At 57.2% G+C, this 18,833-nt stretch overlaps 1 protein-coding gene across 4 annotated transcripts in view; it reads left to right on the forward strand.

The window, feature by feature from the left end:
• The first annotated feature begins 1,845 nt into the window (after positions 1–1,845).
• The window catches only part of MYO7A (myosin VIIA), a 131,849-nt gene continuing 114,861 nt past the window's right edge, over positions 1,846–18,833 (forward strand). For 2 of the 4 annotated variants that reach the window (XM_064168544.1, XM_064168572.1), the window contains exon 1: positions 9,097–9,183. The gene's annotated coding sequence lies outside the window, so the exon portion shown is untranslated. Of the gene's footprint in view, positions 1,992–9,096; positions 9,184–18,833 lie in introns of those variants that run through there. The other 2 variants (XM_064168555.1, XM_064168565.1) reach the window with 2 other exon arrangements.

Below are 18,833 nucleotides of genomic sequence, written 5' to 3' on the forward strand. Positions count from 1 at the left end.
GTGTGTGTGTGGAGTTGTCCCCCGTGAAAACACCCTTCAGGCACTTCTCCGTGGAGGCAGCTCGGCAAAGGCGATGCGGAAGGACAGGCTGGGGGCTCGGGGGTGCGTTCTGGGCTTGCATCCTGCAAACTGGGAGGAAGATGCCACAAGGCAGTCCCAAATCCCAGCTCCCAGACCCACAGGGGCAGCAGGACTAAAAGGCTCCATCGTTTTCGGGCTGTGCTGTCTCCTCCTGAGCCTTGCTCAGCCCTGAAGATGCCAGCAGCTGGTGGGACAGCTGTTCTCCGGGGCAAGGTCCTCCTGGCTCAGCCCGGCCTCAGCTCCTGCGTGTGCCTCTCGGACCGCCGCGGTGCCTGCTGTCTCCATGGCTTCCTGCAGTCCCCATCCCAAGAGCTCACCCAGCAGCTGAGGGGTGGTCAGTCAGTATTGGACAAGAGGAGATAAGTTCTCTGGAGGCCAAAGTGTCAGGTGCAAGGGATGGGGAGCTTTGCTCAGCAGGCTCTGCCTTTACTGCTGCCTGCAGCTCAGCATTTCTCAGTGCCTCACTTTCCCACGTTCCCTGAAGAAAGAGTGCTGGAGGGCAGGAGAGGAGCCCTGCTCCCAGTGCAGCCTGCAAATGCTTTGGAACATCTAGCTCAAACCAGTGTCCATCTCTCACTTTTGATTTCCACTCTCCTGGCCTGGAGGATGAGTTGCACAGTGCTAGAGTCTATCTCACAAGCACAACCCAAACAGGCCACGGTCTGCTCATCAGAGCCACGAGGTTGGTTGGGGGACTTGAGCCCCTCCCTTATGAGACCCATACTGTGTCCAGTTTTGGGCTCCCCAGTTCAAGAAAGACAGAGACCTGCTGGAGAGAGTCCAGCAGAGAGCCACAAGGATGAGTGGGGCACTTGAGCATCTCCCCTTGCAGAGAGCCTGAGAGCCCTGGGGCTGCTTAGCCTGGAGAGGAGAAGGCTGAGAGGAGATCTGAGCAATGTGCACAGAGAGCTGAGGGGTGGGGGTCAGGTGGAGGGGGCCAAGCTCTGTTGGGTGCTGCACAGCAATCAGCCAAGGAGCAATGGATGCAAACTGGAACAGAGAAGGTTTCAGCTCAACAGGAGGAGAAACTTCTTTGGTGTGAGGGTGGCAGAGCCCTGGAGCAGGCTGCCCAGAGAGGTTGTGCAGCCTCCTGCTCTGCAGCCTTTCCAACCCCACCTGGATTCATTCCTGTGTGGACTGCCCTAGGGGACACTGCTTTGGCAGAGGAGTTAGAGGATCTCTGGAGGTCCCTTGCAACCTCTAAGGTTCTGTGGTTCTGTGATCTACGCCATGAGGTTTGTCTTCCTTGTCCCACTGGGTGGCAGAATCCAGCTTCCTACAAACCATCCCAGAGAAGCCGAACGACAAACCCCGGGCTGGCCTTGCAGCAGCTGCTCAGGGCAGGGTCTGAAGCATTTTGTTGTGCTCCTGTTGTTCAGCTTGGGCTTTTTTTTGTTACTCCTGTGCCATTCAAAGCGCTGCATGCTAAGGGGGGGTTAAAGTAAAGTCAGCTTTTCTAAGAGGCACATCTGCTGCATGCAGGTGGAAATGAACACATCTGAGGGAATCTTGGTCACCCGTGGCCCCAGCAGGGTCCTCTGCCTACAAGAGCAGCTGAAGAGGAAAGCCAGCTTTTGGTACTGAGGTTTCTGCTTGCCCTGCTGAATGCCCGTGTTTGTGCTGCAAGTCTGCATTCCCTGTTGAGGTCACCAAAGATCTGCTAAGGCTGTACTGTGATGAGATCTTCTCCAAAGTCATGTTAGCTACCAGCTCAGATTTTGGTGCATCCAGAAGCAAATGGTGCAGCTCCATCAACTTCTACAGGCTGCTGTTCCACCTTCTTCATCATCAGAGTTTACATCTGGTCCTGTTCAGTATCTTTATTGATGATCTGGAGCAGGGCATTGACTCCAGCAGCAGTGAGTTTGCAGATGGCACCAAGCTAGGAGCAGCTGTGGAGCTGTTGGAAGGTAGGAGAGCCCTGCAGAGGGACCTGGCCAGGCTGGATGGGTGGGCAGAGGCCAAGGGGATGAGACTGAACAAGGCCAAGGGCAGGGTTCTGCACTTTGGCCACAGCAACCCCAAGCAGCACTACAGGCTGGAGCCAGAGTGGCTGAGAGCAGCCAGGCAGAGAGTAGCTGAAACTGAGGCAGCAGTGCCCAGGTGGGCAGCAGAGCCAATGGCATCCTGGGCTGGCTCAGGAGCAGTGTGGGCAGCAGGACAAGGGAGGTTCTTGTGCCCCTGTGCTCAGCACTGCTCAGGCCACCCCTGGAGTGCTGTGTCCAGTTGTGGGCTCCTGAATTGCAGAGAGCTGTTGAGGTGCTGGAAGGTGTTTGGAGCAGGGCAGCAAGGCTGGGGAGGGGCCTGGAGCAGAGCCCTGTGAGGAGAGGCTGAGGGAGCTGGGGGTGTGCAGCCTGCAGCAGAGGAGGCTCAGGGCAGAGCTCATTGCTGCCTGCAGCTGCCTGCAGGGAGGCTGTAGCCAGGTGGGGTTGGGCTCTGCTGCCAGGCAAGCAGCACCAGAAGAAGGGGACAGAGTCTGAAGCTGTGGCAGGGCAGGTCTAGGCTGGATGTTGTTAGGAAGTTGCTGGCAGAGAGAGTGATTGGCATTGGAATGGGCTGCCCAGGGAGGTGGTGGAGTGGCCGTGGCTGGAGGTGTTGCAGCCAAGCCTGGCTGGGGCACTTAGTGCCATGGTCTGGTTGGTTGGGCAGGGCTGGGTGCTAGGTTGGGCTGAGTGAGCTTGGAGCTCTCTTTCAACTTGATTTATTCTGGGAGTCTATGATCCTGTGATCACTTAGGTCTTCTTCTCCAGGACATAGATCTAGGCAGTAGCCCACAGGATGCACTTTCCAGATCTCAAATGTTTCTGGTTTTCACTGAGCACCCTCCAGCTCCTGGGGCCATCAGAGGGACCTAGTTCAGTTCATCATCTTGCAGCATTGGCCTCCAACGCTTTTAGTTTGGTAAAGTGACATTTTGGCCCTGCATCCAGCTCTGGAGCCTCTGGGACAAGAGGGCTGTGGAGATGCTGGAGAGTGTCCAGAGCAGGGCCAGGAGGATGCTGAGAGGCTGCAGCAGCTCTGCTGTGAGCACAGCCTGAAAGAGTTGGGGCTGTGCAGGCTGGAGCAGAGGAGGCTCCCAGGGGACCTTCTTGTGGCCTTGCAGCATCTGAAGGGGGCTCCAAGAAAGCTGGGGAGGGACTTTGGAGGGTGTGAGGGAGTGGCAGGAGTGGGGGGGGTGGAGCAAAGGTGGAGGTGGGGAGAGTGAGGCTGGAGGTGAGGAGGAAGTTGTTGAGCAGGAGAGTGGTGAGAGGCTGGACTGGGTTGCCCAGGGAGGTGGTTGAGGCCCCATGGCTGGAGGTGTTTGAGGCCAGGCTGGCTGAGGCTGTGTGCAGCCTGCTCTAGGGTAGGGTGTCCCTGGGCATGGCAGGGGGTTGGCACTGGCTGCTCCTTGTGCTCCCTTCCAACCCTGACTGGTTCTATTACCCCCAAGGCCAAGACAACTCCTGGCATTTGGCCATACTCACTCAGAGGTGATCTGACTTTGTGATGCTTTTCATGGCTCTCAGCACTGCCAGTAAATGGCAGCAGCATTGTGGAGCCAGGAGCAGTGATTTAGGTTTTAGAAGGAAATCTCCCAGGTCACAGTGGTAGGTGGGGAGGACTGTAGCACCCAAAAATACCTCACTTGGTAGGGAGAAGAGCATCCCAGGAGCTTTGCATCACCATCAGCCCTGTTTGCTCAGGAGATGAGGCTGCTGACAGCTTCAGCAGACAGGAGCCATAGGGCCAGGAGTGCCCTGACGTGGTCGAGTGGTGCCACAGTCCTCGAGGAGCAAGGCTGGAGCTCGCCAGTGATCAGTGGTGCCCATGGGCAGCCTCCTCCTTCCCTACAGAGAATCAAGCCATAAAGAGAGGAAAAGCAGCTTTTTAGCAGCTGCTTCTTCAAAACAAAACCCCCAACACTGTATCAGGACCAAAAATGTCTTCACATCAGTAATGTTGTAGTTCTTTCTCCCCTCCCCGCCCAGACTGTTGGGAAGTTTGGACAGGAATTTGGTGGCCAGCAGGGCCAGGGAGGGGATTCTCCCCCTCTGCTCTGCTCTGCTCTGCTGAGACCCCACCTGGAGTCCTGCATCCAGCTCTGGAGCCCCTGGGACAAGAGGGCTGTGGAGATGCTAGAGAGTGTCCAGAGCAGGGCCAGGAGGATGCTGAGAGGCTGCAGCAGCTCTGCTGTGAGCACAGCCTGAAAGAGTTGGGGCTGTGCAGGCTGGAGCAGAGGAGGCTCCCAGGGGACCTTCTTGTGGCCTGCCAGCATCTGAAGGGGGCTGCAAAAAAAACTGAGGAGGGACCTTTCAGGGTACTGATAGGACTGGGGGAATGGAGCAATACTAGGAAGTGGGCAGATTCCATTGGAATGGGCTGCCCAGGGAGGTGGTGGAGTGGTTGTGCCTGGAGGTGTTGCAGCCAAGCCTGGCTCGGGCATTTAGTGCCATGGTCTGGTTGGTTGGGCAGGGCTGGGTGCTAGGTTGGGCTGGCTGAGCCTGGAGCTCTCTGCCAACCTGGTTGATAGTTTCTATGCTTCTATGATTGAGATTGGATGTGAGGAAGAAGTTCTTCCCCATGAGGGTGGTGAGACACTGGAACAGGCTGCCCAGGGAGGTGGTGGAAGCCTCATCCTTGGAAGTTTTTAGGGCCAGGCTGGATGTGGCTGTGAGCAGCCTGGTCTGGTATGGGCTGGAGGTGGTAGAAGCCTCATCCCTGGAAGTTTTTAAGGCCAGGTGGATGTGGAGGTGGATGTGGCTGTGAGCAGCCTGATCTTCCCTGCCAGTTTTTAAGACCAGGCTGGATGTGGCTCTGAGCAACTTGCTCTAGTGTGAGGTGTCCCTGCCTGCAGGAGGGTTGGAGCTGGATGATCCTTGAGGTCCCTTCCAGCCCTGCCAGTTCTCTGACTCTGTGATCCTTCCCCCCACGATTTCCACTGGGATAATCAGAACTACCTTCACTACTGTTTGCTTCTTGTCTGTTGGTCTTGCCTTGTTGCCAGAGGAGGTGCAGGAGGGCAGTTACTGAGAGTCCATTCCTTGTCTGGATGCCTTTCCTGAGAAACAGAAGAATTCAGGGTTGGGTTCTTCATGTCTGAGGGGAGGGCAGGTTTGATAAGCACTTTGCAGTCCCTTCCAGGGACACCTCTCTTGATTTCTGTCCCATGTCTTTTGTTAATCATTGCAGTGGCTGCATGCAGCTTGTGAAATCCATTCCTTTCTTGGGGGGGGTCTGCCACGTGAAAGCAGCCTTTGACTTGTCTGCATCTCCCAGGGCTCTGACCTGCCAGGCTGCAGGAGGTCAGAGCATGGTCCAGACAGAGAGCCAATGTTGTACAGCTGTAAACCTCCTATAAATAAACAAATGGTGTATATTTTACTGGGACTCCTCTGCCTCTGCATCCCGTGGTGGGCACAAGGTGGCTCTGCACAGCCACAGCCCCTGGCCTGGTTCACTAAACCCCATTCAAGTGCTTTGCTCTGTGAGCTTTGAGCCCGAGGGCAGGTGGTCTGCATGCAGCTGTCCTGCCAGGCTGCACTCACGTTGGACATCCTCTGACTCAGGTGTGCCCAGGTGGGCAGCAGAGCCAGTGGCATCCTGGGCTGGCTCAGGAGCAGTGTGGGCAGCAGGACAAGGGAGGTTCTTGTGCCCCTGTGCTCAGCACTGCTCAGGCCACCCCTGGAGTGCTGTGTCCAGCTGTGGGCTCCTGAATTGCAGAGAGCTGTTGAGGTGCTGGAAGGTGTTTGGAGCAGGGCAGCAAGGCTGGGGAGGGGCCTGGAGCAGAGGCCTGTGAGGAGAGGCTGAGGGAGCTGGGGGGGTGCAGCCTGCAGCAGAGGAGGCTCAGGGCAGAGCTGATTGCTGCCTGCAGCTGCCTGCAGGGAGGCTGTAGCCAGGTGGGGTTGGGCTCTGCTGCCAGGCAAGCAGCAAGAGAAGAAGGGGACAGAGCCTGAAGCTGTGGCAGGGCAGGTCTAGGCTGGATGTTGTTAGGCAGTTCCTGGCAGAGAGAGTGATTGGCATTGGAATGGGCTGCCCAGGGAGGTGGTGGAGTGGCTGTGGCTGGAGGTGTTGCAGCCAAGCCTGGCTGGGGCACTTAGTGCCATGGTCTGGTTGGTTGGGCAGGGCTGGGTGCTAGGTTGGGCTGGCTGAGCTTGAAGCTCTCTTCCAGCCTGCTTGATTCTATGTCTCTAAAGCCTTTGCCTCCTGTGTCTTAAACTCACAATCTGAGGAGCTTGTCTGGGTTGGAGCTTTGCAACCAAAGCAGCAGGCGGATGTGGTTTTTGGGGTGTCTTTGGCTCTAAGATGGAGTCTTCAGATTGCACATTGGGAGCATCTGAAAAGCAAGAAGTCTGTCCTTGTCCAGAGGAGTCTGCAGTCACACAGCCCCAGAGTGCTGGCCCTAGGGTCTTAGTCCCATCTTTGCATCTAGCCCCAGACTCCAGCTTGGTCCTTTCCAACGTCAAATGTTCTCTGATTCTGTGCTGGGCAGCTGAGTCTTGTTCAGCATTAGCCAAACCCTCTCAGGTGGAAGATATTCCACAGCTGCAGCCTATAAACACTAATATGCCCTAGAGACCTTCACATTTGCATGCTGCTGTTGACAGCCTCCTGCACACAGGTGCTGTAGATACAGAATCACAGAATCAGGCAGGGCTGGAAGGGAGCACAAGGAGCAGCCAGTGCCAACCCCCTGCCATGCCCAGGGACACCCTACCCTAGAGCAGGCTGCACACAGCCTCAGCCAGCCTGGCCTCAACCCCCTCCCTGGGCAACCCACTCCAGCCTCTCACCACTCTCCTGCTCAACAACTTCCTCCTCACCTCCAGCCTCACTCTCCCCACCTCCACCTTTGCTCCATTCCCCCCACTCCTGACACTCCCTCACAGCCTTAAAAATCCCTCCCCAGCTCTTTTGGAGCCCCCTTCAGACCCTGGAAGGCCACAAGAAGGTCCCCTGGGAGCCTCCTCTGCTCCAGCCTGCACAGCCCCAACTCTTTCAGGCTGTGCTCACAGCAGAGCTGCTGCAGCCTCTCAGCATCCTCCTGGCCCTGCTCTGGACACTCTCCAGCATCTCCACAGCCCTCTTGTCCCAGGGGCTCCAGAGCTGGATGCAGGACTCCAGGTGGGGTCTCAGCAGAGCACAGCAGAGGGGCAGAATCCCCTCCCTGGCCCTGCTGGCCACATTGCTGCTGCTGCAGCCCAGGCTCTGCTTGGCTTTCTGGGCTGCAAGTGCACACTGCTGGCTCCTGCTGAGCTTCTCCTCCACCAGCACCCCCAAGTCCCTCTCCTCAGGGCTGCTCTCCAGCCTGGCACTGCCGAGCCTGAGTTGGTGCTTGCCATTGCCTCCACCCAGCTGCAGGACCTTGCCCTTGCCCTTGTTGAACCTCCTGAGCTTGGCTTGTGCCCACCTCTGCAGCCTGTGCAGCTCCCTCTGGATGGATCCCTGCCCTCCAGCCTGGCTGCTGCAGCACACAGCTTGGTGTGGGCAGCAAACCTGCTGAGGCTGCACTCAGTGCCTCTGTCCATGGCACTCACAGAGATGCTGAACAAGACTGGTGCCAGGACTGATCCCTGAGGGACTCCTCTTGTCCCTGGCCTGTACTTGGCCATGGAGCCATTGGCAGCCACTCTCTGGGTGCAGCCATCAAGCCAGTTCTGTACCCATCCAGTGGAGCTCCCATCACACCCATGTGTCACCAGCTGTGACACTAGGATGTGGTGTGGCACAGTGTCAGAGTCCTTGCTCAGGTGCAAGGGCAGTTGATTTTAAGATGAAGAGAGATGAGTGATTCATGACCAGCTGGGTCCATGCCTGGTTTGAATCAAGCCCTACCCTGCTGTCCCAGTGTGGTTTGTGTGTGGATGTGAGGGCAGATATGGGCTGTGCCAAGGAGCTGCTTTCCTCTGGACCACATCCGATGTCCCTGGGCAAGGTCCAGCCCTGGGCAGCCTTTCCTTGTGCCCAGCCTGCCTCATGGGTGTGTGGGAAGGCAGGGAGGGCTCTGGCAGGGACACTGGGCTGGACATGCTCCTCTGCCTGCCTCTCTGGGTTTGGAAGTGGGATCTGAAGGGCATGAGAAGCCTTTGCTCAGCACAGACTCATGGCCACAGGTTAATCCCTGGGTATTTAATACCTGGGACACTGGCCAAGGACCTGGTCACAGCTGAGCAGCTCTGGGGGACAGGCAACGAAGCTATTCCCTTGCTGGAGACTCCAAAGTGTTGCTTCACTTCGTTTAACCTCAGCAGAAATCCCTGGCAGATGGCAGTGCTGGAGGGATGAGGAGATGCTGCAGGACCCCTGGGGAGCCCAGGCTAGATCCTTCTGGGAGCAGTGCTCCACTCTGCTGCCTGCTGCTGGCCTCTCAACTTTCAGAAGCTCCCCACCTCTCACACCGATGTTCTGTGGTTGCACACCCCTGCCAGCACCCCTGCCCACGTTGCCAACCCACGTGTTGGCATCTGGATGCTCCCCCTCTACTCCACCTCTGCTGAGACCCCACCTGGAGTCCTGCATCCAGCTCTGGAGCCCCTGGGACAAGAGGGCTGTGGAGATGCTGGAGAGTGTCCAGAGCAGGGCCAGGAGGATGCTGAGAGGCTGCAGCAGCTCTGCTGTGAGCACAGCCTGAAAGAGCAGGCTGAGAGGAGATCTTGGCGCTGATGAGTCTCTGAAGGGGGCTGGGGGTCAAGAGGATGGGGCCAGGCTCTTTGCAAGCGGCACCCAGGGACGGGACAGGGGGCAGCAGGTAGAAGCTGGCGCAGCGGCAAACTTCCTTGCCGTGAGGACCCAGAGCACTTCAGCAGGGCTGCCCAGGGGGCTTGCGGAGCCTCCTCTTCTGGAAGCTTCAGAGCCCACCCGAGCGCTGCCAACCTGAGCAGCCTGCTCCGGGTGACCATCCCCTAGCAGGAGGGGCTGGACCGGGCGATCCCCGGAGGCCCCTTCCAACCCTCCCCACCCTGTGCTGCTGTGATCACTCCCCCACCCCCGGGGCTGGCTGTGTCCCGGCTCCTCCCCCGCCGAGGGCTCAGCAGCAGCAGCCGCAGCAGGACCGGCGCTGCCTTCGCTCCCTGCCGGACGCCAGCAGCCCCTTCCTCGGTTGCCTCCCGGCCATGCCCCGCTAAGGTAAGGCGAATGGTGGCTGGGCACGCCCAGGAGGGAGCAGGGTAAGGGCTGGGGATGCTGCGGTCGGGGTGCGCTGAGGGTGCGGAGGGCTGCAGCAGGGTGCGGTGGTCGCGATGGGGTGCGGCGAGGTGCGCAGCGCTGCCGCCGCCGCCCCAACTGCACCCGAGCTTCATCGCCGGGCTCGGGTGCGGGGAAGGGGCTGGGCTCCAGGAAAGAGAGGCAAAGAGACGGCTGCAGCCCTGCCAGCAATGCCCACAGCCCCGAGCCAGCTCGGCTCCCGCAGCAGGGATTAGCGCCTCGGTAATTTCGAGCTGCTGCTTAATTTAGCTTGGGTCACCTCCCGGCGAGCGGGGCTGTGGGGTGGTCATTCCCTTCCTGTGCTGCCCTGCTCAGGACCCCCCGCACCCCATCCTTCAGCCCTCGCTTTGCTCCATAGACCTTTCATATTCAGGGGTACGTCTGGAAGCGCTTAGGGATGGGGAGAGGCTGCTGGGGGTGTGCCTGCTGCACTGTTGGTGGCACAAGACTCCCCCTCCCCCAGAACCATCTCTTCCCCCTCTGACCCAACAGCACCCAGGTGCTTAAAGCTTAACCTGCTCTCAGGCAGCTGGTGCAGCTCTCCTGATTGCAGCAGAGGAGGGTCCGTGTGCAGGGTGTGTGTCGGTAATGTGTGCCCTGGCTCACGGCAACGCTGGTCAGAGGCGTCCAAGACCTTCCCAGCCTGTTTGAATTATCAGGACCCTGCTTTGGGCAGGGGCTGAGGCACAACTCTGTAGTTGCAGGCTGCATTTCATTGCCTGGGTTGGGAGTGGAGCCTTACAAGCATGGGCTGAGGAACAGCCCCAGGCTTTCCTAAGAGAGTTCCTAACAAAGGTGCAAATGACATCTCCTGGTGCCTCTGGGAGTGTGTGATGGAGGACCTGCCTTGGAAGGAGCGTGGAGGGAGACTCTGAAAGGCAGCAAGCCACTGGGTCTAGGTTTGCCTGGCTGCCCCTGACTGTTAAACCTCCCCTGCAGAAAGGACTGAGAGGTGCTCTGCCCACAGCTGCAGGCCATTGTGTGGTGGAGAGAATGCTTCTCTCCACAGCTCGGGTGAAAGGGCATCCTAGAACCAACCTGGTGTGGCTAAACTGTGCTTTGTGTCAAAATGTCAAGGACATGACTTGAGTTGCCAGCTGAGTCCTCTCCCCTCCTTCTCCACTGCATGGTGTCTTATCTCTCTTCCCCTGAGGTGCATGACCTAAAGGGTCCTAGCAGTGCCAAGAGTCTACAACTACCTGAAGAGAGGCTGGGGAGGGGCCTGGAGCAGAGCCCTGTGAGGAGAGGCTGAGGGAGCTGGGGGGGGTGCAGCCTGCAGCAGAGGAGGCTCAGGGCAGAGCTGATTGCTGCCTGCAGCTGCCTGCAGGGAGGCTGTAGCCAGGTGGGGTTGGGCTCTGCTGCCAGGCAAGCAGCAAGAGAAGAAGGGGCCAGAGTCTGAAGCTGTGGCAGGGCAGGTCTAGGCTGGATGTTGTTAGGAAGTTGCTGGCAGAGAGAGTGATTGGCATTGGAATGGGCTGCCCAGGGAGGTGGTGGAGTGGCTGTGGCTGGAGGTGTTGCAGCCAAGCCTGGCTGGGGCACTTAGTGCCATGGTCTGGTTGGTTGGGCAGGGCTGGGTGCTAGGTTGGGCTGGCTGAGCTTGGAGCTCTCTTCCAACTTGATCAATTCTCTGGTGTGAAGGTGTGGGATGGTTTTGCAGCTCTGGGCTGAGCTTTGCCAAAGCTTCAGTCAAAACCTGCACCCCTTTGAGACCCTGTGCAAGTCCCCCCCTGCCCTGTGCCTAAACCCTTGCAGGCAGAGCAGCAGAGGAGCTAGGGAGGGCAGAGCCAGGGCAGGGATTCTCTCCTGTTATTGGCTCTCTGATTCTTTCCACTGCCAGACTTTGCCGTCTCCCTGCTCTGACAGTTCCCAAAGCCTAAGCCACGTTTAAGGTTTCAGTCCTGGTGCTGAGGTTTCAGTCCTGGGGCTGGGCTGGTGACAACCTGTTTTTCTTTTCTGCCTGGCCTGACTGAAAGCTTTGTGCTCCTGTAAACCCAACAGCTGGGGTCAAAGTCTCTCCTTGGGCTTGTTCTAGCCTGCGTCTGGAGTAACTTCATGCAGTTGTGGTGCCTTCCCCATTGACAGCAACACTTTGGAGACCTGAACCCAGCCTAGAGAAGAACCTCTTTTCCATGGCAATCTCATTTCTGACTCCTGGGAGCAGTGGCATCCTCTCCCTCAGCATGAAGTTTGCACAGCCCAGGGGGTTTGCTGTGCAGTGCTTCTGTCTTACGCCTGCTAACTTGTGACTTCGCAATCCTTGGGTTGCCATGGAAAGGATTAGGCTGTGATTAATGAAGGCATTGTCAGCTCCTTGGGTTCTTTCTCAAAGCCTTTCCTGGAGCTGTGGAGAGCAGTTTCCAAGCCCCAGCAGAAAGGGGCTGACTGGGGAGGCAGCCTCAGGCACTTGGTCCTGGGCACAGTTTTGGTTGGTCGCATAACATCGAGCTGTCAGGTAGCAGTTGGAGCCTTCTGGTGGGCCACATAACATCAAGGCAGCAGTTGGTGCCTTTTGGGTGGCCACATAACATCATGCAGCAGTTGGTGCCTTTTGGGTGGTCACATAACATCAAGGCAGCAGTTGGTGCCTTTTGGGTGGCCACATAACATCAAGGCAGCAGTTGGTGCCTTTTGGGTGGCCACATAACATCAAGGTAGCAGTTGGTGCCTTTTGGGTGGCCACATAACATCAAGGTAGCAGTTGGTGCCTCCACTCCCTGCCAGCTCTGCTCTGCTGGTCCTTTTTCCAGGGTGAAAGGAGAAACAGGGACTTCACTTGGGGCAGAGCCAGAGTTTTTCTGCTCCTGGAGCAGAGTGGGACAAGTGTCACTGTAGCAAGGGGCGGACAGGATGTGGAGACAGCTTGTGAGAAGGTTTTGCATGTGAAGTGCTCCTCTCTGCTCTGCAGTGTGTGGTCTGGGATGAGCTGCTGTGCTTGTGGCTGGTCCCCCAGCCAAACTGCTGGATAGAGCCAGAAATCCTCTCAGAAGAGGACTGCTTCAGCAGTGCCCATGTTGAGGTCGTTCATGCATCTCAAACCTCTGTGCACAGGTTTGGGTGCAGTGAGCCCCTACTCCCCAAAGCTTTTCCAGCCAGGATGCTGGGAGAGAGCAGAGTGCAGTCTTTGCCAGCTCACAAGGAAGTGGAATGGGTGGGAAAGCAATGGGATCAAGGCTTGGAAGTGAGCTGAGTGTCAAATAAAGGTACTGAAGCTCAAAACCCAAGCCAGCAGGGCCAGGGAGGGGATTCTCCCCCTCTGCTCTGCTCTGCTCTGCTGAGACCCCACCTGGAGTCCTGCATCCAGCTCTGGAGCCCCTGGGACAAGAGGGCTGTGGAGATGCTGGAGAGTGTCCAGAGCAGGGCCAGGAGGATGCTGAGAGGCTGCAGCAGCTCTGCTGTGAGCACAGCCTGAAAGAGTTGGGGCTGTGCAGGCTGGAGCAGAGGAGGCTCCCAGGGGACCTTCTTGTGGCCTTGCAGCATCTGAAGGGGGCTCCAAAAAAGCTGGGGAGGGACTTTGGAGGGTGTGAGGGAGTGTCAGGAGTGGGGGGAATGGAGCAAAGGTGGAGGTGAGGAGAGTGAGGCTGGAGGTGAGGAGGAAGTTGTTGAGCAGGAGAGTGGTGAGAGGCTGGACTGGGTTGCCCAGGGAGGTGGTTGAGGCCCCATGGCTGGAGGTGTTTGAGGCCAGGCTGGCTGAGGCTGTGTGCAGCCTGCTCTAGGGTAGGGTGTCCCTGGGCATGGCAGGGGGTTGGCACTGGCTGCTCCTTGTGCTCCCTTCCAGCCCTGCCTGATTCTGTGATTCTGTATCTACAGCACCTGTGTGCAGGAGGCTGTCAACAGCAGCATGCAAATGTGAAGGTCTCTAGGGCATATTAGTGTTTATAGGCTGCAGCTGTGGAATATCTTCCACCTGAGAGGGTTTGGCAAATGCTGAACAGGACTCAGCTGCCCAACACAGAATCAGAGAACCTTAGAGGTTGGAAGCAACCTCCAGAGATCATCCAATCCAACTCCCCTGCCAAAGCAGGATCCATTAGAGTAGTTCATACAGGAACACATCCAGACAGGCCTGGAAAGGCTCCAGAGAAGGAGACTCCACAACCTCTCTGGGCAGCCTGTGCCAGGCTCTGGGACCCTTCCAGGCAAGAAGTTCCCCCTTGTGCTGAGCTGGAACCTCCTGTGCTGCAGCTTCCATCCATTGCTGCTTGTCCTGTGCCAGGGAGCAGTGAGCAGAGCCTGTCCCCCCCTCCTGACCTCCAGCCCTCAGGTGTTTATGAACATTGATTCAATCCCCTCTGAGTCTTCTCTTCTCCAGACTAAGCAGCCCCAGGGCCCTCAGCCTCTCCTCATCAGGCAGTGCCCTCCAGTCCCCTCCTCATCCTCATAGCCTCCTCTGGACCCTCTCCAGCAGATCCCTGTCCCTCTGCAACTGGGAAGCCCCAAACTGAAGGCAGTGCTCGAGATGAGGTCTCAGCAGGGCAGAGCAGAGGGGCAGGAGAACCTCCCTGGATCTGCTGGACACTCTCTGCTCAATGCCCCCCAGGACCCCATTGGCCTCTTGTCCCCAGGGCACATTGCTGTGCCAGGGATGTTCTCCCCCAGCACTGCCAGCTCCCTCTCCTTGGGGCTGCTCTCCAGCAGTCACCTCCCAGCTTGCAGTTTATTCTTCCTCCCCAGGTGCAGGACTCTGCACTTGTCCTTGCTGTAAAGGGAGCTGAAGGACTGAAGTGAAGCTTTGTTGAGCTCAGCCTAGGGAGCAAAACCTGTCTCCAGCAGACACCCATTCCTTCTGTGTAGCTGAGAGCCAAGTGCAGATAGCAGCAGCCACCCCTTTCCTCTGAGGAGCAGCTCAAGATGCTACAAACCAGGGTGGGAGTGGAGCAGCTCGTTAAAACTGGAACAAATTAAGTCCCTAATTAAAGCTGACTTGCTCCTCTAGTCTGACCTGCATAAAGAGCAAAGGCTTCTTGCCTGGTCAGGCTGATAGTCTCTGTAGATGTCTCACCTAATCACAGGAGCTCCTTGCCCACATTCACTGCAAATTAAACACAGCAGTAGCAGGGAAAGGCTTCTGGAGGGGACTGTGTCCTGCTCACCGCCAAGGAGTCTGATTGCTTGGGATTTGCTGGCTGCAGGTGAGGCTTTGGTGAGCTCTGCTGCTCCCAGGGCAGATGCAGAGAGTCATAGAATCAATCAGGTTGGCAGAGAGCTCCAAGCTCATCCAGCCCAACCTAGCACCCAGCCCTGCCCAACCAACCAGACCATGGCACTAAGTGCCCCAGCCAGGCTTGGCTGCAACACCTCCAGCCACAGCCACTCCACCACCTCCCTGGGCAGCCCATTCCAGTGCCAATCACTCTCTCTGCCAGCAACTTCCTAACAACATCCAGCCCAGACCTCCATGATCACAGAATCAACCAGGTCGGAAAAGACCTCTGAGATCACCCAGTCCAACCTAGCACCTAACACCTTCTAATTAACTAAACCATGGCACCAAGTGCCTCACCCAGCCTGCTTCTAAACATCCCCCTGGTGTATTGCTGCTGAGGCATGAAGTGGAACTGAGCACCTGCTGAAGCAGCCTGGATAGGCAAAAGAACTGGAGGCAGCAGGCAGTGATTAAAGGAGGCAGGGATGCAGTGCTGAGGGGATGTGCTTTAGCACCACACTGGGTAAGAGTTAATGATTGGACTTGGTGATCTTAAAGGGATTTTTTTTCCCCCAACTCAAATGATTCTATGATCCAATGACTCTGTGAGTTGAATTTGAGTTGGAGTTGTCTGAGGTTGAGTTCTGTGAGTTCCAGAGCATGGTTTAGGTTGGAAGGGACCTCAAAGCTCAGCCAGTTGCAACCTGCTGCCACAGGCAGGGACACCTCCCACTAGAGCAGGTCGCTCAAGGCCTCATCCAACCTGGCCTTGGACACCTCCAGGGAGGGAGCAGCCACAACCTCCCTGGGCAGCCAGTGAGTTTAATCCATGACAATTTCCTCTCTGATGAAGAGCAGAGCCAGAAAAAAAGTGAATGACAGAATTTACAACACAGCCCTGTGAGGAGAGGCTGAGGGAGCTGGGGGTGTGCAGCCTGCAGCAGAGGAGGCTCAGGGCAGAGCTCATTGCTGCCTGCAGCTGCCTGCAGGGAGGCTGTAGCCAGGTGGGGTTGGGCTCTGCTGCCAGGCAAGCAGCAACAGAAGGGGCCAGAGTCTGAAGCTGTGTCAGGGCAGGTCTAGGCTGGATGTTGTTAGGAAGTTGCTGGCAGAGAGAGTGATTGGCACTGGAATGGGCTGCCCAGGGAGGTGGTGGAGTGGCCGTGGCTGGAGGTGTTGCAGCCAAGCCTGGCTGGGGCACTTAGTGCCATGGTCTGGTTGGTTGGGCAGGGCTGGGTGCTAGGTTGAGCTGGCTGAGCATTTTGCATGTGCAGGCAATGAGTCAGGGAGTGTCTGTCCCCCTTTTGGCCAGGCTACTACAGGACTAATGACAGCCAGCTCACCAGGCTGCCTTGAGGGATGTGTTGGTGATTGCACTAGAGACACTCTGGCAGGGCAGAGCAGTGTCTCTGCTTTAATTTGTCCACTCCCTGTTCAAGCAAAACATCCTCTGGAATCATCAGAAGTCCCAGCAGGATAAACCAGGGCTGGTAGATTCTGAGGTGAACTCAGTCCCACTTATCCCTGCAACTGGAGGCTGACCTCAGCCTCTCTGAAGGACTATCCTAAATTCTGGATGTGAGGAGGAAGTTGCTGGCAGAGAAAGTGATTGGCATTGGAATGGGCTGCCCAGGGAGGTGGTGGAGTGGCCGTGGCTGGAGGTGTTGCAGCCAAGCCTGGCTGGGGCACTTAGTGCCATGGTCTGGTTGATTGGGCAGGGCTGGGTGCTAGGTTGGGCTGGCTGAGCTTGGAGCTCTCTGCCAACCTGCCTGATCCTAGGAGAGCAGACTGGAAGCTCTGTTGGTCCAAGCTGCAGCGTTTTGTGCAGGTCAGCTCAGCCCCGCTGGGTCTGGGTGGTGCTGAAATTCCACCTGAGCTCCTTGCTAAGGGATACTTTATTTGATTAATTGTTGTGGCTGATGAAAAGCTCCGAAGCACACAGCAGGCAATTGCCCTCCTCAGGAGGCTGGGCTGGGATCAGGTGGCATCAGGGTGCATTGTTCTGCTCTGGCTACCTGGATGAACAGGGAGGGAGAAAAGGTCAGCTCTTTTGTTCAGCTTCTCTATCTGCTGTCTTTTGTGTCTCCTCTACCTGCTGGCCTTTTGGGGAGGATTGAATGAGGGCAAATCTATTGAACCTCCTGCTGGAGCCTTAAAAAATTGATGCCCATTTCCTGGCTACCCTCAGATGCAGAGAGGCTGCCTGTGGGCTCTGACTTCCCAGAGGATGGAGTTTGCTGTGGTCTCTTGCTCTAACGTAGGCTCATTTGGGGGTAGGGATCCATTCAGCTGAACTGCCTCTCTTCAGGCTGGATATCAGGAAGAAATTCTCTCCTGAAAGAGTGGTCAGATATTGGAATTGGCTGCCCAGGGGGGTGGAGGAGTCACCATCCCTGCAGGTGCTCAAGAGAAGCCTGAATGGGGCAATGAGTGCCATGGTCTGGTTGGTTGGGCAGGGCTGGGTGCTAGGTTGGGCTGGATCAGCTTGGAGCTCTCTTCCAACTGGTTCAGCCTGGGGGACAGGCTACAGGAGTTGGGGCTCTTCAGCCTGGAGAAGGGAAGGATTTGAGGAGACCTTGGATGAGGCACTTAGTGCCATGGTCTGCATGATTGGACAGAGCTGTTTGATAGGTTGGATGGGATAAGCTTGAGAGTTTTGAATGTCTTCAGAGAAGGAGACTCCCAGGACAGCCTGTTCCAGGCTTCTGTCACCCTCTCAGGGAAAAAAATTCTTCCTCATGCTTCCATGGAACTTCCTCTGCCTCAGCTTCCACCCAGTGCCCCTTGGGATGGCATTGGGCATCACCCAGCAGAGCCTGGCTGCAGCCTCCTGGCACTCACCTGCACATTAGAATCATAGAATCAGGCAGGACTGGAAGGGAGCACAAGGAGCAGCCAGTGCCAACCCCCTGCCATGCCCAGGGACACCCTACCCTAGAGCAGGCTGCACACAGCCTCAGCCAGCCTGGCCTCAAACACCTCCAGCCATGGGGCCTCAACCACCTCCCTGGGCAACCCACTCCAGCCTCTCACCACTCTCCTGCTCAACAACTTCCTCCTCACCTCCAGCCTCACTCTCCACACCTCCAACTTTGCTCCATTCCCCCCACTCCTGACACTCCCTCACACCCTCCAAAGTCCCTCCCCAGCTTTTTTGGAGCCCCCTTCAGATGCTGCAAGGCCACAAGAAGGTCCCCTGGGAGCCTCCTCTGCTCCAGCCTGCACAGCCCCAACTCTTTCAGGCTGTGCTCACAGCAGAGCTGCTGCAGCCCTCTCAGCACCCTCCTGGCCCTGCTCTGGACACTCTCCAGCATCTCCACAGCCCTCTTGTCCCAGGGGCTCCAGAGCTGGATGCAGGACTCCAGGTGGGGTCTCAGCAGAGCAGAGCACAGCAGAGGGCAGAATCCCCTCCCTGGCCCTGCTGGCCACACTGCTGCTGCTGCAGCCCAGGCTCTGCTTGGCTTTCTGGGCTGCAAGTGCACACTGCTGGCTCCACCTTCAGTTGTCACGGGGAGAACTCCAGGTTTCAGCAGCTTCTTCCTGAGGTCTGTTGAAAATCAGGCCCTGGTTTCAAGTACTGAAGTCTTTAGCTGGATGCTCTTAGCAACTGGCACAGACCCTGGCACCTCCATGTCACTCATGTTGAGCACTTTACACCCTATTTACTGGTGGTGCCTGTTACAGGCATCACTTCCTTGGGTTTCAGTTGCTCTTGCAGGATGACAGAGTGCAATGTTCATCACTGCTGCACTGTCTTCCTTAAGTTACCTGCATGAAAAGCCTTGATGTGCCAAAATCCAATGTCTGTGCACCTAACAGAGTCAGAGTCAGGCAGGGTTGGAAGGGAGCACAAGGAGCAGCCAGTGCCAACCCCCTGCCATGCCCAGGGACACCCTACCCTAGAGCAGGCTGCACACAGCCTCAGCCAGCCTGGCCTCAAACACCTCCAGCCATGGGGCCTCAACCACCTCCCTGGGCAACCCACTCCAGCCTCTCACCACTCTCCTGCTCAACAACATCCTCCTCACCTCCAGTCTGAATCTCCCCCAAAGTCTGCATCAAGACTGCTCCTGCCCTGGGCTGTCACCCACCTGGGTGCCTGCAGTCTTTTCCCCCTCCAGTGTTTGGCAGGCTGGCCTGTTTGCACTTTGAGTAGCTTGGAGATCCCAGCTCTGCAGGGTGGCTGAACCATCCCTAAGGCATAGCAGCCAACAACATTGGCCTCAGCAGTGGTTATAAAGACGTGCAGGTGAGTGCCAGGAGGCTGCAGCCAGGCTCTGCTGGGTGATGCCAGTGCCAGGCCAAGGGGCACTGGGAGGAAGTTCCATGGGAACATGAGGAGGAGTTTTTTCCCCTGTGAGGGTGCCAGAGCCCTGGCACAGGCTGCCCAGGGGGGCTGTGGAGTCTCCCTCTCTGGAGATACTCAAACCCT

Source organism: Pogoniulus pusillus, chromosome 3 (assembly GCF_015220805.1).
Source record: "Pogoniulus pusillus isolate bPogPus1 chromosome 3, bPogPus1.pri, whole genome shotgun sequence".
Classification (NCBI taxonomy): Eukaryota; Metazoa; Chordata; class Aves; order Piciformes; family Lybiidae; genus Pogoniulus; species Pogoniulus pusillus.